Source organism: Nyctereutes procyonoides, unplaced genomic scaffold, assembly GCF_905146905.1.
Source record: "Nyctereutes procyonoides isolate TBG_1078 unplaced genomic scaffold, NYPRO_anot_genome, whole genome shotgun sequence".
Taxonomy (NCBI): domain Eukaryota; kingdom Metazoa; phylum Chordata; class Mammalia; order Carnivora; family Canidae; genus Nyctereutes; species Nyctereutes procyonoides.
This window is the reverse complement of record NW_026575033.1, coordinates 11,948,426-11,964,901: the sequence shown is the minus strand read 5'-3', so window position 1 is coordinate 11,964,901 and position 16,476 is coordinate 11,948,426. Positions and strand designations below refer to the sequence as shown.

The 16,476-nt window shown below is 37.8% G+C and overlaps 1 protein-coding gene across 1 annotated transcript in view; it reads right to left on the bottom strand.

Annotated features, from left to right (window-relative positions):
* Window positions 1–16,476, bottom strand: part of FRY (FRY microtubule binding protein) — a 428,026-nt gene that overhangs the window by 350,998 nt on the left and 60,552 nt on the right. The window lies entirely within an intron of this gene.

The following is a 16,476-nucleotide window of genomic DNA, read 5'->3' as shown; positions in this document are numbered from 1 at the left end:
TGAGATACAAATTTTCTACAAAGACCCAATTCATAATAAAAATAAAGACAAGTACAGGATTTATGCCATGACTTCTAAGATTAGCTTATTATAATTTCTACAACTAGCTTACATAAAATAGCTTGCTAAATAAGAGGTTTGTATGCATTATTGCATATACCATTCATAGTAGTGATATAAAGTATTTCCATATCCATTTTACAGATGAAGAAACTGAGGCCACAGAGTGTTAATATACAAGCTAAAAACTGATAGACTCTGAATTCAATCCCAGGAGACAAACATCACTGTTTGCATTATTTCTATAAAATATAAAAGAACCATGAAAAACTATAAAAGCTACCAGAGATAGGCAAAGCAGTTACACAAATATACAAAGATCAACTGATTTCCTACCTAGCAGGAAAAAAAAAAAAGAAAGAAAGAAAGAAAGAAAAGCAAAGAAAAGAAAATAGAAAGAAAAGAGAAACTTGGTTTCCACTATAGTCAGAGATATTAAAAACCTAAGACTAAACAAGAAATTTGTGGAACCCATAAAAAGAAAAAATATTACAAAATGTTGCTGAGGGACCAAAAAGCAGCAGGCTGTAAGAATAAAGAAAACACTGATTTTTTTCCCAAATTAATCTATAAATCAGGTGAATTTACAATAAGAAAAAGATTTCTATGGAACATACAAAACGATTCTAAACTAATCAGAGAAATCTGGATGACACTAACTTAATCAATGATCAGAGCTAACATTCTCCTGTACTGGCACAAACTGACATGTTTGATATGACATGAGAAGGACACAATATTGCTACTATGATTTCCTGCCAAAAAAAAAAATGAGTAACTTGAATTTAATCATGAAGAAACATCAGAGAAACTTCAGTTGGGAGCATTCCACAATTGGCCTGCAGTCTCTAAAAAAAAAACATGGAGATCAAAAAGAGAATGAGGATGTCTTGCTCTGCAATAAAAGACACTAACAAAACAACTATGTATGTACTATGTAATTCTGGATCGAATCCTGGACTTCTGGGGGCAGAAGAGTGGCGGGTAAGTGGGAGAAGGAAGAGGATGGTGCTGGTATTGGTATAAATACCTATAAAGGACATTATCAGGGCAATCGACAAAACTTGAATATGGACTGTGGTGAGATAATGTTAAATTTTCCTAATTAGATAAGTGTACTGTAGAAATATACAAAAATATCTTTGGCCTTATGAAATATACATTGAAATATTTAGGGTATCTGCACTGCAGTTGTATCTGCAACTAATTCTCAAATACCTTGAAAAAAAGGTGTGTGAGTGTGTGTGTGTGTGTGTGTGTGTGTGTGGTGTACGTATACAGGAAAATAGGGAGGAAGAGAAAGAATAATATGAAGGATAAAGCAAATAGAACAAAAGGTAAATAATCGGTAATTCTGAGTAAAAGGTAAAGGAGAGTTCCTCATAACGTTCTTCCAACCCTTCTCTAAGTTTGTAATCATATCAACATGAAAAGTTACAACTACATATATGTTATATGTACATTCAGTATAATATGAATTATATATATAATGAGTGGTGTATACTCCTGAACATGAAAATACGTTTGGAAACCACAATAATTAAAAAAAACGTGGTAGCATAAGTAATCAGGAGGAATAGTAAGATAAAATAGAAAGCAGAAGCAGATACAAGTAAGAATTCAGAATATGATAAAGTTGAAATCTCAAATTAGTAAGGAAAGTTAATCATGGTGTAGAGAAAGATTTTCAAAGTATGGAATGAGGACAGAAAGTATAAAAAAAGAGGTAGTAGACTTGACTATGTACATATTTTAAGAGTTATGTATAAACTCCACAGAGAAGTAAGCTAAGGTCATGAACAAGTAATTAATTCAGAGATGAATGAATAACAGCCAATAAATATATGGAAAAAACTTCAACCTTACTAATGATCACAGAAATGCAAATGAGATAACAGTGAGATTTTTTTTTACTGATTGAGTTATAAAAGAATAAAAATGATATTTTCCATTGTTGGGAAGGGTGCCCCAAATGGGCACACATATAATAGAAGACTACACCGACATTAATAATGATATATACATTTATTGATCTGGAATGATGTCCACAGACTTCCCTTTCCCCTGACCAACTCACAATTATTCATTAGTTCTCAGCATATACTTTCCCTAAGCTTTTCCTGATCAGATACCTTCACAGTATCTTGTATTCATCCTTGTCAGGCATCACAATTTAATTATATCTGTAGCTGCCTAATGATGTCCCAGTTTGGGTTTCTCTGAAAGCAGGGCATGAGAGACAAAGACTTGGGTGCAGGAGTTTTATTTGGGAGATGGTCCAAGGGTACAGGAGAGAATGCGTGAGAAACAGTGAGACAGAGAAGAAAGAAATACCAATAAAGGATGATTGTTGAGCAGTTAAGTCTGGGCAACTACTCGATCCTGCTGTGAACCTAATGAGGAACCTTGTAAGAGTGCCTGCCAGTTGTCCTAATGAAAAACAGGGGACTGGGACATTTGTCTACTTTATCAATTAGCTCACATCACCACTGAATAAGGCCTGCCTCTGGGATGTGCTTATGTGTAAGCAAAGTGAGCTTCTGAGGTATCAGAAAAGTCAAGGGAAGAAACATGGAAATATTTCTTGGTGCCTGCTTCAGGTATGAAGGTGTAGTGTGCACAGACCATGAATAGAGGCCAGCCATTGGGGGGTTGAGGCAGGGCACAGAGACTGGTTCCTACATATATATATATCTTTCAAGGATCCTAGCTCACAGTAGGTATCTAATAAGTATCTGTTCAATGAAATAGTTTATAAAATATTACATTTTATATGATCCTGCTTTAGTAAAAAAAAAGATGTGTGAATATGTGTGCATATGTATGCAACACATATTAAAGTATAAGACATAAGGTAATGGAGAAAATTTCAAAAATAGAATGAAATGACTATATCACTATTTTAGAAAGAGAACTTTAATAAAAACAAGGAGAAATAGGTGGTAAGAGGGGAAGAAACTATTATGGGCCAGAATTCTTACAACAATCCTGTGGGATTCTAATTCAGAGCTCCCCCATTTCCACACCTGTGCTCTTTGTATTGTGCCACAGAATGGTGGGAGGCCTTAGAGGAAGGCTGGGTGCAGGGGAACAGCTGCAAGATAGCGTGTAGCTGATGTTGCTGAGATTGGGACAAGGACAATATGAATGTAGAGACCTGAACAGAGAGAGATTTTACAATTAGGATATAGAGAACTAAATGGCAGGCTTAGGACGCCTGAGTGGCTCAGTGGTTGAGCGTCAGCCTTCGCCTCAGGGCGTGATCCCGGAGTCCCAGAATCGAGTCCCATATCGGGCTCCATGCATGGACCCTGCTTCTCCTCCGTCTGCCTATGTCTCTGCCTCTCTCTGTGTCTCTTGTGAATAAATAAATAAAATCTTAAAAAAAATAAAAATAAATGTCAGGCTTGGGGAAAGCCACACGGGAAAGGAAGGAGTCAGGGATGACCCCAAGATTTCGCGTTTGAGAGATGGTAATGTTATTAAGACAGGAGGTACCAACAATTTGGGAAAACACAGGCTGAGTCCAGCTTAGGTTATGTTGATTCTGAGGTACCTGAGAGACAGGATGTGGAATATTCAGGAACCACGGATGGGGAGTTTGGAGCTCAGGAGGGCCAGCACTGGGGACAGTTAGGAATCACCAGTCTATGGCATCTCGGTAATAGCTCAATCCGAAGAAAATAGACAATTGCTCAAAAAAGAGCATTTGGAATAGTAAGCAAGGCTAGTGTGAATCCAATAATAGTAACACTTAAATGAAAAAGAAAGTAAAAGAGCAGTGACTAAAATAAGAGAACACCTAAAGACAATAATATCTTGGAATTCAAGGAAGAAGAGCTTTTTAAAGGGGATTTTCAAGGAGTCAAAAATAATGCTTTGTAGAATCACTGGGCATCCTGCCCTTAAAACTAAGAGGGCATCCAAAAGAACATTCCACCAAACTAAGCTGCATGAGGGCAGGGATTGTGTCTGTCTTAACACACTGTGGTACAGCACAGTGCTTGCTCTAAAAGAGTACCTAATAAGTATTTAGTAAATGAAGGCAGTAATGTGAGCTGACTTGGAATAATGTCAGAACCCGAACCATAATCATGCCAGCTGGTTGAGTTGAAACTCTTTGGGTGGCACCTGGGTGGCTCAGTGGGTTAAGTGTCTGCCTTCAGCTAAGGTCATGATCTCAGGGGTTCTCAGATTCAGCTTTGCTGCTTGTTTTGGTGGACTCCCTGCTCAATGGGGAGTCTATTTCTCCCTCTCCATCTGCCCCTTCACTCTGCTCCTCCTCCCCTACCCAGGCTCATGCTTTTTCTCTCTCTCAAATAAAAAAATAAAATAAAATCTTTGAAAAGAAATTATCTTCTTTGATCCCTGCATTTAATAATAGACAGTAGTGGAGAGAAGATTGATTCTTGGTCTTGAAAATGTGTTTTCTAATAAATGGTCTTTTGAATAATTACTTTCTTCAATCCTATTTTCCTACTTTCCTTATGTTCAGCGGAAAGATGTCCTACTACCCAAATGGCTGTGACTCAAAGCACCCAAGTTAGTGTTGCTTGTATTGTTAAGAAAGTCAAATTACTTGATTCTTTAAATTCTAGGAGAATAGAGGGCAATGAAAATATTTAAAGATCATTTAATGTAGAAAGATATTAATCCTGAAGGTATTTAAAATCCATTCTTCCTACCTCTTCTCTCTTCTAAACAGACTGCAAAACCTGTCCATTTTTTAAAAACCTTTTGCCATAAACAAGTGGCTTAAGTATCTTGTAACTGAATAACGATCTTCTCTAAAGTCAGTTCAATTTTTGCAAAATTTCTTAATGTAATATGTGAGCCATGATTTGATACTTCAGAGACAACTGATGCTACCGAAGTCAAATAATCAGTGACTTAGATTTAAAAAAAAATTGATCCACATAAGAGTTTATGCTAAAAGTATGAAGCCAGCTTTAATATGACCACTAATTTTTATACTCACAGATTTTTTTATTTATTTATTCATGAGAGACAGAGAGAGAGAGAGAGAGAGAGAGAGAGAGACAGAAATAGAGGGAGAAGTAGGCTCCATGCAGGGAGACCAATGTGGGACTCGATCATGGGACTCCAGGATTATGCCCTGGGCCGAAGGCAGGTGCTAAACTGCTGAGCCACCCAGGGATCCCCTATACTCACAGATGTTAAGGTCATAGTAAACATCTTACAAAATGCTCTGTATGCTTTTCATACCAAGAGTCATCTTTTTCACCTTTTAACCTATACTCAGTTGAGGATAAATACATCTAGGATTTGAAGAACCCAACAGGTAAATGAAAGGAAAAACAAACTCATTCTGAGAAGGAACTGTAGGATCACAAAGATTGGGTTAGGTGTGACAATATCCTTCTTGGACACTTGTCATTCTCTCCAGATGCATTCTCTATCTCTAGATAGGATTGAGTTTGGGAAATGGAGTCAACCAGATTTCTGAAAATTTGAGTAGGAGTGTTCCTCTTTTATAGTTCAAATTCATAAAAAGATTGGTTACCGTTTACTCTGGTTTAGATGAGCTGGGGATATATTTTTAGAATAGGAAACTTTGCAGTTAATAAACAATCCTGAAAAAGTCATGGAATAGAATGAGCCTCTGTGTTTTTGGAAATAAGCTTTTGGTGTTTAGATTTGCCTTGTTTTTTTCTTTTTCCATCTTCCAAAAATTCAGTTCTGTAGGCTACTTCAGCTCACCTCAGAAGCTTGGTTGTTCAGTGTCCAGCAAGATTTCAGTTGGCACAGTGTAGCACAGAATGATGTGCTGAACTATTAAAAATAAATTGAAGAATAGAATACCCCACTTTTTATTTCATCACTATAAAGAGGAAATCTTTGGAAAGAGTAAAAAGGATTTGGTAAGAATGTGCATCTTTTGAAGAAAAAAAAGAAAGCAGGAGGATGGTAATCCTTTATCTTAGCTTTGGTATAATCTCTCAATTTCTGAGTTCTTACTCAATCTCCTCTTCATGGGTAAACTGAAGAGTTAGGAATAAACTGACTCAACATAGTGTAGTGATTTGTACCATTTTTTTTTTGAGAACTGTTACATTCAGTATGGAACTGCTCTTCACTCTGCTATAGAAAAAAAAGAAACAAAAAGCCTCTGTACTGTATGCTTTTCATATTCTCTCTGCTTTTATGGCAATGCTGTTCGGACTTGGGTTATAGTTTTCTTTCAAATGTTTGGTTATAGCATTACACAAGGAACACAATATTAAAAATTAAAGGTGTTCAATTTGAATCCGAAATTTCTTTCCTGTTTGTTTCCTAATGGTGAAGGCCCTTTATCTTGCTCTTCAAACTGTAACCCAGTGTCTGTCGTCTTACACACTGGGAGCAAACCAGTGTATCATCAAAAAGTTCTACTTAGCAGCCTGGGAAATGTCCTTCCAAGCTAAATATGGTTCAGCTCCAACTCTTAATATATTACTTAAAGCTTCATTCCAACAGCAAATGGAAATGTCTGCGTGATGTCAGCACTAAATTTTATAATTTATATACTAATTCTTGACCTAAAAGAAAAATCTTTACCCATAGAACAAATACACACTAAAATCAACATGAATTTATTGAGGCAATGCATTAAGTGCATTAAAATACATACAGCATAGTTCCTATCCTTAAGGAATCTAAAGTCTATACTGGAAAATATGGTGTAAAAGTATGAGAATGTAAACAACATTCCAAGGCTTCAGTGACAGTTTATAAGATGTGAAGGACAATTCAAAGCAACTGTGGAAGAGCTGTCATAAGTCAATATATGATTAGTTTCAAAATGAGTCACAGAGACAATCGCAGCAGATGCTATACGAATTGAAAGTAAAAGTTAATTACTTCATTTGGGATGAGCAGGAAAATATTAATGGGAAATACCAACTTGGAGCTGGATATCAGAGAATAGGTATTTTTGTATTGGCAGAGAGACATACAGAGAACCTTCTGGAAGTGGCAATGTTGGAAGCTGAAGTATGGATCAGAAAGCACTTCAGGCAATTCTGACTGTTCATCTTCTGTTCTCACTGCCTGTCTACTACCCCTTTGTGTTAAAACGAAGAAAATAGTGAGATTGTCTTTATTTAGCAGAGGAGACAATAGTTTTTGGTATAACTGAACATACCAGAACTAAAATAAATTGGTCCAGAATAGCAAGGTGTGTAAAACAACAAAACCACTTACTGCCATTAAAGTTGCCTTAATTATAGCTACTAGTTGCTCAGTATAAGAAATAGGCACATGTATAGCAAAGAAAGCAGTCCCAAATTCAGAATGACTTGGTAAGTGTTGCCAATAATATCTACTCACAAGAACTATTTCCTATCACTACCACCAAAAAATGTCATAACTGTCTGTTACCAAGAACACAGTAAGGCGTCGATTTGGCATAAAGCCAAATGAACTGCAATCAATGGGATGTGGAATTACAAATGGAAAAGCCAATGATTCCTAGACTCATGGTGCTTGTCAAACGTTTATGTGCATATAAATCACTAGCGGAACTGGTTAAAATACAGATTCTTCTTTCAGTTGGTCTGGGGTGGGGCCTGAGATAAATAATTTGCTAATTTATTTTGATTATTTATAACAACCCCCTACAGTAGAATGTAACTCTAGGAGGGCAGGATCTTTGTTTACTTTGTTCGCTGATGTATCCCAAGGACCAGAAACAGTGTCTGGTACATGTGAGGCAGTCAATCATTATGTGTTGAATGAGCAGACAGCATAACCCACAAACCCACACACTAGGAGGATGAGTTTGCCAATTCTGACTTTGAGTGATTAGTTTTGCTCAAGAGACACCATTGACTCATTAAAACTAAGAAAGCTCTGCAACAACGACAGAGGTGGCCAACTGGCCAGGTGGCCAGAAGTTTGTACTAGATCATTTTCTGAGTCACTGCCTTTGCCGTGGGGCTCGGCTTGCCTTTGGTTCAGCCTTCACTTGCCCAAAACTTAATGGGCATTAGAATTGACTTGGCATAAATTTCAGCTCATATCTTCTTGTGTCTCTCCCTGTCTACTAGCTGTGACACTCCCTGGGTTGTTCATACCTGTAGCCTTGAGCCTTACTGTCTCACAAGTCTTTATCTGAATTCTTTCTTCCAAACACTGTGTGGTTTGGCTTAAGACCTAAATTCCACATAACCCTGGCTGCTGACCTTCTAAGCTTTGGCAAAGTTGAAAGAATTAGGCATCAATTTGGCACCCACCTTAAAATCACAGTATTACCCTGTGAACTCCTAAAGGCTGTGAGCCTGACCTACCACAAATGTCACAACGTTTTGAGCAATTGCACGGGTATCTGCTGTAAGGCCTATGTATTACACTCTCATAACTAGAGAGGCTGAGCTTCCTTTCATACCCAATTAAATTTCTTCTATTTTATGTTCACTTTCTTTACCCAGTTTTATATTAGGTTATATTTCTATATCTTATTGATTTATAATTTAAAAATATACTCTGGATACTAATTATCATTTATATCCAACATAAATATATTTTTCCATTGCATGGCTTATTTTAATTCATTTATAGCACTTCATGTTGGACAGACTTAATTTTAATATAGTCAGACTTATCAACCATGATGTGTTTTCTGTATCCTGACTGAAAAATCCTTCCATGATAGAAGATTTTTATATTTTTCTTATTTTTGTTATAATTCACATTTAGATTTTTAATTCATCTGGAATTAATTTCTGTATGTGTTCTGAGGTAAATATCTATCTAAAATTCCCCCTAGTTGATCTGCTATGTCAATATCTAGTGCTATGGCACTAGTCTTCTACATATGCATGACTTTGTTTCTGGAGTCTCTACTTTGGTCTGTGTTTCTATCCCTGCACCAATACTACTTTGACTAAATCAATATGGCTTTAAAATTAGTTTTACCATCTGATAGAGCCAATTTCTCCAGATAGCTCTTCTTCAAATATGTCCTAGGTATTTTTGTTCTTTTGTGCTTTCCATATGAATTTTAGGATCAGCTTGTAAAATTCCCAACTCCCACTCATCCACACAAAACCTACTGAGAGTTTGATTGGAATGTTGTTGAGTTTTAAACTCAATTTGGTAAAAACTGACTTTGATACTAAATCTTACCATATAAGAATGTGACCCACCTCTCCTTTGATTTGCATCTTATTTAATTTTCTTTGGTAATGTTTTGTAATTTTCTCCATCAGGATGTCTTTTAGAGGGGCACCTGGGTGGCTCAGTGGTTGAGTGTCTGCCTTCGGCTCAGGGCATGATCCCGGGGTCCTGTAATCAAGTCCTGCATTGGGCTTCCCTCAAGGGGCCTTCTCCCTCTGCCTGTGTCTCTGACTCTCTCTCTGTGTTTCTCATGAATAAATAAATAAAATCTTTTTTTCTTTTTTTTAAAGGATGTCTTTTAGATTTGTTCCTACATGTATTTTAGCTTTTGTTATTCTTGTCAATGAGCTCCTCCTCACTTCCTCCCCATTCGCCCATGACTTAACACTGTTGGTTGTTGCCAGAAAGCTTTGGCGTTTGCACGTTGTCTGGCAGTCTGGGTTCACTAGCTTCCCTAGACTTAGCCACAGGCAGCAGAGCAGGTTCATCCTTTTTTTCTTTTTCAAATTTTTAAGGGAAGTGGAGGAATTAGGACATCTTCTAGGATCTGTCTGATATTTCAGAGCAAACCTTGTATTGCTGACTTTTGAGCACATGATTTTCCTCTGCTAAGGCTGGTGACGTGGGGTTCCCAGAAGCAAAGAGCATCAGTCATTTTTAGGAGTCTATTCCACCCAGGTTTTCTATTATAAGCCACCTTTTCAGAGACTTGCAGGTTAAGTATCTTTCCCACAGTTAGTAAGTGGTACTTACTGAAACCTAAGTTTCCCTGACCCCAGTACCAATGCTCTTACCCTTTGCTACACATTTGTTTCCAAATATTACTTCTCTGAAAAGAAACAGAACCCAGGCCTCGATAGTGTGAACACAGGCCTTTAACAACTAGACCAAGCTGGTGCCCACACTTCCTCGAAGCCCAGACTGGAGATGGCATCGTCACTAGTCCTGTAGACTCTGCCTTTGTTTTTTTCTTCACTTTTTTCTTTTGTTGTTGTTGTTGTAGTTTTGCATCTTACTTACCATTACTGGTTTATTATATAGACTACAACCCAGGAGCAGCCAGATGGAAGAGATTCTCTGGGCAAGGTATGGGGAAGAAGGGCACAGAGTTCTGTGCCTCTCTGGTCACACCACCCTCCAGAACCTCCACATGTTCAATCCAGAAGCTCCTTAAATCCTGTAGTTTTAACTCTGCACAAATCTATCCCCCTCTGTTTCTCAGTCCTCTCTCACCTTGGCTGAGGCTGACAACCTGCCCACAGCTCCCCCTGCCCCACCTCTCGCACTCTTTTTTTTTTTCTTTTTGTTATAAGAACCTGATCATACCTCTGCTCTGCTTAAGAACTGGTGCCTCCTACAGCAGGTAGAGTAGAACTCACCTCCCTTCCGTGACTTGTGGGGAATCTAGTTCCCATCTCATTCTCTGACTTGACTTCCTACCACTTATTCTCTATTCCTCCAGCCCCACTGCCCTATATTCTGTCTGCCAAGACCTCAGAACTTTGGGGCCTTTGTCCCTATTATTCTCTCTGCTAGTAGGTTCCTTCAGCAGCATCCTGCATGGCTAAGTCTTTCTTGCAGGTATCAGCTTAAATGTCACTTTATATATATATAATTTATTTGACAGAGAGAGAGTACAAAAAGCAGGTCTCCTGCTGAGCAGGGAGCCCTATGTGGGGCTTGATCCCAGGACCCTGGGACCATGACCTGAGCCGAAGGCAGACACTTAACTGGCTGAGCTACCCAGGTGCCCCTTACATGTCACTTCTTCAGATGTCCTCTCTGGCCACCAAAACAAAGAGCCCAACCATTGCCCTGAAAGTTGCTCTCCACTGTGTCATCTGGTTCATTACTTCATATAATTTATAACATCTGTACTATTATTATTATTATTATTATTATTAATTTTTGCCCAGAAAAAAACAACCTGAAACATAATTTTTAGCCACTCTTTCTTGCATTTCTTTACCGTATAGCTTCACAGAATGTTTGGCTATGGGGGGGAATGAGTTTGTTGTTTTTGTTTTTGTTTCTAGGTTGTGGTCAAATATACATAATAAAATTTACCATTTTAACCATGTTTAAGTGTAGAATTCTGGGGTATTAAATCATTTAGAGTATTGAGCAACCATCACTACCACCCATTTCAAGAACTTTCTCATTTTCTCAAACAAAACATCTGTACTTGTTAAACATGAATTCTCCATGTGCCCCAACCCTCAGCTCCTGGTGACCTCTATTCTTTCTGTCTCTCTGAATCTGACTACTGTAGAAACCTCATATAAGTGAAATTATACAGTATTGGTCCTTTAGTGTCTGGCTTGTTTCCCTCAGCATAACCTCAAGGTTTGTCCATGCTGTATAGCATGGGTCTAGATTGCATAGCTTTTTAAGGCTGAATAATATTTAATTGTATGTGTTCATCACATTTGGTTTCTCAATTCATCTATCAACACACATTTATAGTTGTTTCCCCCTTCTGAGAATTGTGAATAATACTGTTATTGTATTAATTCTAAGAAGGTGGTGATTATCTGTCTCTCCTTACTTGATGTGAGCTTCAAAAGGGCAGAGACTACTTAACAGAACAGTACCTGGCTCCCGCTAGGAATAGTATAAGCCAAGTCCAAGATTACAGGCCAAGTATAATATAATAAACTAAATAATCATACTTGATGAATATAAACAATCAAGGACTCCTTCCTTTAAAGAATCAGCAGCATCTGTCGGCTGGGCAACTGCAGGAGGGCATCATCTGATTTCCTTGCCGCTTCTTGTGTTGTTCCTTTTCAACTCATTCCTTCTACATCCGCCAGAATTATCTCTTTAAAACACAAATCCGATTAAACACCCTTCTTAAAAACCTTCAGTGGCTTCCCATTTGGTCTTATAATAAGTACATATTCTTTACCAGGGATTCTAAGGACCTGGGTAAGAAGGCCTGCTTTACCTATTCAGCTTCAGCCCTAGTCAAGCCCCATGTCCAGCCAGAGTGGACTTCTTTGGGTTCCTTGAATGTGGCATGGCGTCTCAGGGACACATCTCCTTGCACTCTAGGTATCTTATGCTCTATCATCAGTTCCTAGTTGTCCTTTAGATTTGCTTGGACATCACTTATAAGCGAAGCCTTTCCTGACACACCAAGTCTAGGTTAATTCTCTGATTGTATTTGTAGGAATTGCTTGTATTTTTGTCTTCAATTCCTTAGACTATAAACTCCACAAGGGTGGGTGAGGGTAGGAACTGTGTCTCTCTGTTCACTATTGAATCTCAGTGCCTAGCTTGGTGTCTGCACTTAGGGCTCAATAAATATTTAATAAACAAATAAACAGATTGTGAAGAAACAAAATCAGTAATATTATGTTTAAGAAATTAAAAATTATCAACCTAATGGTGTGTAGGGGTTCATACACAGCCTTTTGGCCAACTGTGGCCTATCTGAGGTCTATGAAAAAGATTTTTATATTTTTATTTATTCATTATCCTGATATCAAGGCCTGAGCTGAGATCAAGAGTCAGACACTTAACCAACTGAGCCACCCAGGCTCCCCAGAAAAAACATTTTTTTAACCTAATTACCTGGATCTCCTACATGACAGGCCAAATGGAGCCTTACCATCTGTCCTTCATAGCACTGAAACTCACTGCCACCAGGTGTCATTCAGGTAGGTGTGGATTAATTAGTAATTATAATTGAAACTCCATGTAATTAATTACTTCATGCTCAAGTTTAATTCCACTGGCATTACATCATGGAACTAGGGGAACTACAAAAGATAACTGAAAGGAAAAAAAATAGATATGAAAAACATCCCAAGCAGACTTTTCCCCTGGGGCAGCTAAGAACTTGGAGAATTGGACCAACTACTGTATATCAACACACATTTGGATGAAATAATAAGGGTTGGGCAGAGTTGTCTGATTACAACTTTTAGTGGTGTTAAGTGGTATCAAGAAAGAATCTGTCAGCAGACATCAAAAGGATTCAGAGTTGGCCAATATGTCCACATAACACAGAGGCAAGAGCCCCAAATATGATGGCCTGAGTCATCTGGCTTCCCACTCCCACATAGATTTATGGCTTAGTGGCCCATGAATGAAAGAAGGGAGAAAGAAGGAAGAAGAGAGAGGGAGGAAAGGGAAGGAAAGGGGAGGGAAGGAGAGAGGGGGAGAGAGGAAGGGAGAGGAGGGGTGGAGAGGAAGGGGAGGGGAAGGGAAGGGAAAGGAAAGGGGGGAGGGAAGGGGAGGGCAGGGAAGGGGAGGGGAGGGAGGGGAGGAGAAGAGAAGAGTGAAAAGAAAAGAAAGAAAAGAAAAAAGAAAAGGGAGGTTATTACAGTAGTTTTAGTTCAGTGCATTTCGTGGTAATCTGTCCTATGGTTTTGCAGTCATACTAAAGATCCCCTCTATCAATATTGAGCACAGATTTAAAATTTGTTTAGACTAGCACTTAACTAAACCTGTTGACATTTACAGAGATTTAGAATGTGTATAATCTCAACTTGTCATGCTAATCACTTACTGCTGTTTATGATGTTTATCACCTGGCTCATCATAATGAAAAATGAACCCTTTGAGACTGATTAAATAAATTGCAATGTATCTCTACAGCAGAAATCTGTCCTGTCTCCCCATCTCCTGTAAAGATGCTATAGAACAGGGATGGGCATTTAGACATTTGGTAAAGTATAAATTCCAGAGTCAGAGGTTTAGAATCTGCAGATCCAAGCTAGGCCCTAGGAATCTGAATTTTAACAAATATTCCCAAGAAAGCTTTTTATGGCATAAGTTCATTGAACCATCATACAGAGATCAATACTTATTTATGTGAAAATGTGGAGATCATTAAATGAATAAAACATAGACTATATAATAGTGTGTATTACAAAATAATGTAATAGCATAATCTCATAAAAATCCCTAGCTGGACAGATAGATTAATACAGCTAAGTACAGAAAAAAGCTTGGAAGGATAGATACTAAGGTGTTAACAGGAAACTGACAACATGGTGTTTTTCAAAAAATATTTTTGCTCTGTGTATTATCTAGTTTTCCATAATGCATTTATACTGCTCTTATACTAATAAAATGATATGTTTTTTATCATAAAAGAAATAGTTTTCGAGTTCCTAATATGCATTGAGCATTAGAACTACCAAGATGAAGGCAGGCTCTCATTCTACCTTAAGGAATTCAGTCCCTAGTGGGAGATGACACAATTCCAGGTGGTTTAGGACACAGCCTTGAGTCCACCTGCTTGAAGGGCTATGAGAACACCAGCCCCAGCACCTGATCCTCCTGAGGCAGCACAGCTGTAGTGTGGGACAGTACAGAAGCCCCTTGATCTAGCCACAACAGAGCTGTGGAAGGCCAGGAAAAATATTGCCAGTACGGGGTGATGGAGAATGATTTGCCATTTTAATGACAGCTGGGCTTTTTTTTTTTCCCTCCTCTAGTAAAAGAACCACCACAACAATAAACAGAAAAAGCTTTAAAACAAAACCCAAACTAAAAACAACAAAAAACCTCCAACCCACAACATTAAAAACAAAGAAATAACATAAAAATAAGTGACATTTATAATTTCGGATTGGGACCTCTCTGGGGAAGAATGAAGAGATGACTGGTATATTGCTGTGTTTGCGTTCTTGCCTGCTCCCCCTTCTGGCCAGGCTGTTACTCAGCTCTGCCTGCACTCTGCCCAACTAAATCCTGCCTAATCTTCCAGCCTAACCAGTTCCCCGAGTCTAGGAGTCCAGATGTCTCCCCCTAACACTCCAGTCCTGTAGTATCAACAGCCTTTAAACACACAGTATTTCATCTGATACACACTTGCAAAATATTGTATGTTTGCTATGTATTATTTATCTCTTGGATTATTTTCATCATATGACAACTCCTTGACAAGAAAATCCTTCATTTCTTCAAGTAAACTGCCAAGTCATTAAGGGTAGGGATGATTTAGAAGATAATTCTAGGTACATAGACACAAATATTAGGCACTAAATATGTACTTTTAAATTGAATTATATTGAACAAAAATACTTTATTTAGATTTTTAAAAGCTTAACATTGCAAAAGAAAAACCTTCTGGTTAAACTATAATGTCTGTTTATGAATAAATGCCAGTATAATCTTTCTCACTACCCATTCTTTTATTTTTTCAGCACTTCTACTTTATCTCATGCATGCATGTTTTAGCTTAAATTAGGCAGGAGGCATACACAGATCAAATAGCCACATCCTGTGATTCTAAAAACAGGTTTGGAAATAATTCATTTCTTTAATATCTAGCACACGAGAATTACTGAACATTTTAACACATGGGACTGTTTCCTGGGAGAGAGAAAAGATGCAATCTTGAAAGAATAAGAATGTGCCTTCCTTAAAAAAACATAGCTAAGAAGAGCCTTAAAAATGCTTTTCTTAAATTCGGCATGGGAAAAAAAAGACAAGCTTCTGAAAAAACATTGATGAGAATGATAAATAGTAACAAATGTCTGACTCGCATCATAAAGCTATGTTGCATAACTTCCAATATATGTGTTCGAGACAAGGTAGTGCATTATGTAAAAAGCTGCATTTTACTTTTTAACAGCAGAGCCAAGGGAAAAGCAGAAGCACATTGTAACATCACTCTAGCACCCTCTGGTGCCCTATTCATGCACACCTTTTTGAGTTCATTATTTGCTGTTTCTGTAGCTATTTGCAAAGGAGCTCTTTGGGAAGCCACTAATGTGTCTGCAGGGGAATGTCTCATCTAAGAAAACCAAATAGGGGATCTTACAACCTGACTGTATGCTAATTATGCCCATACATAGGGTTTAGTTCTCTTTGGGGAGCCAAAGCTGGCATTGTACTTAGAAGAGTCATACAGGTGAGTAGAGTCTGTAGGGCCCCCAAAGGAAATCTTCATAATCCTATTCAGTGCTTGTTTTGTGGAAAATTTGCACAGGAAGTCACAGATCATTAGGTGATCTGATGAGAGCTGAATGTTTGGTGATACTTGCCATATTAAAACTGCTTTATTAAAAAGAAGTTGCATAAATGAGATGAGTGAAGATTTATCACCAAAAGAGATGTCAGACACTTTTTTTGTGTGTGGAGGAAATACAAATATGCTTCTTCAATACATACAGATTTAGAAATAACTTCAGAGTTTGGAGTCAACCTAACCTGAAGTGGTAAATTAGTAACTGCTACTCAATAAATACTCTAAAACTAAGGGTAAAGTATGTGAGTTATAATGAGACATAAGTACACAAACAAATCAATCTAATACAGTGAGTACAAACCTCTGAA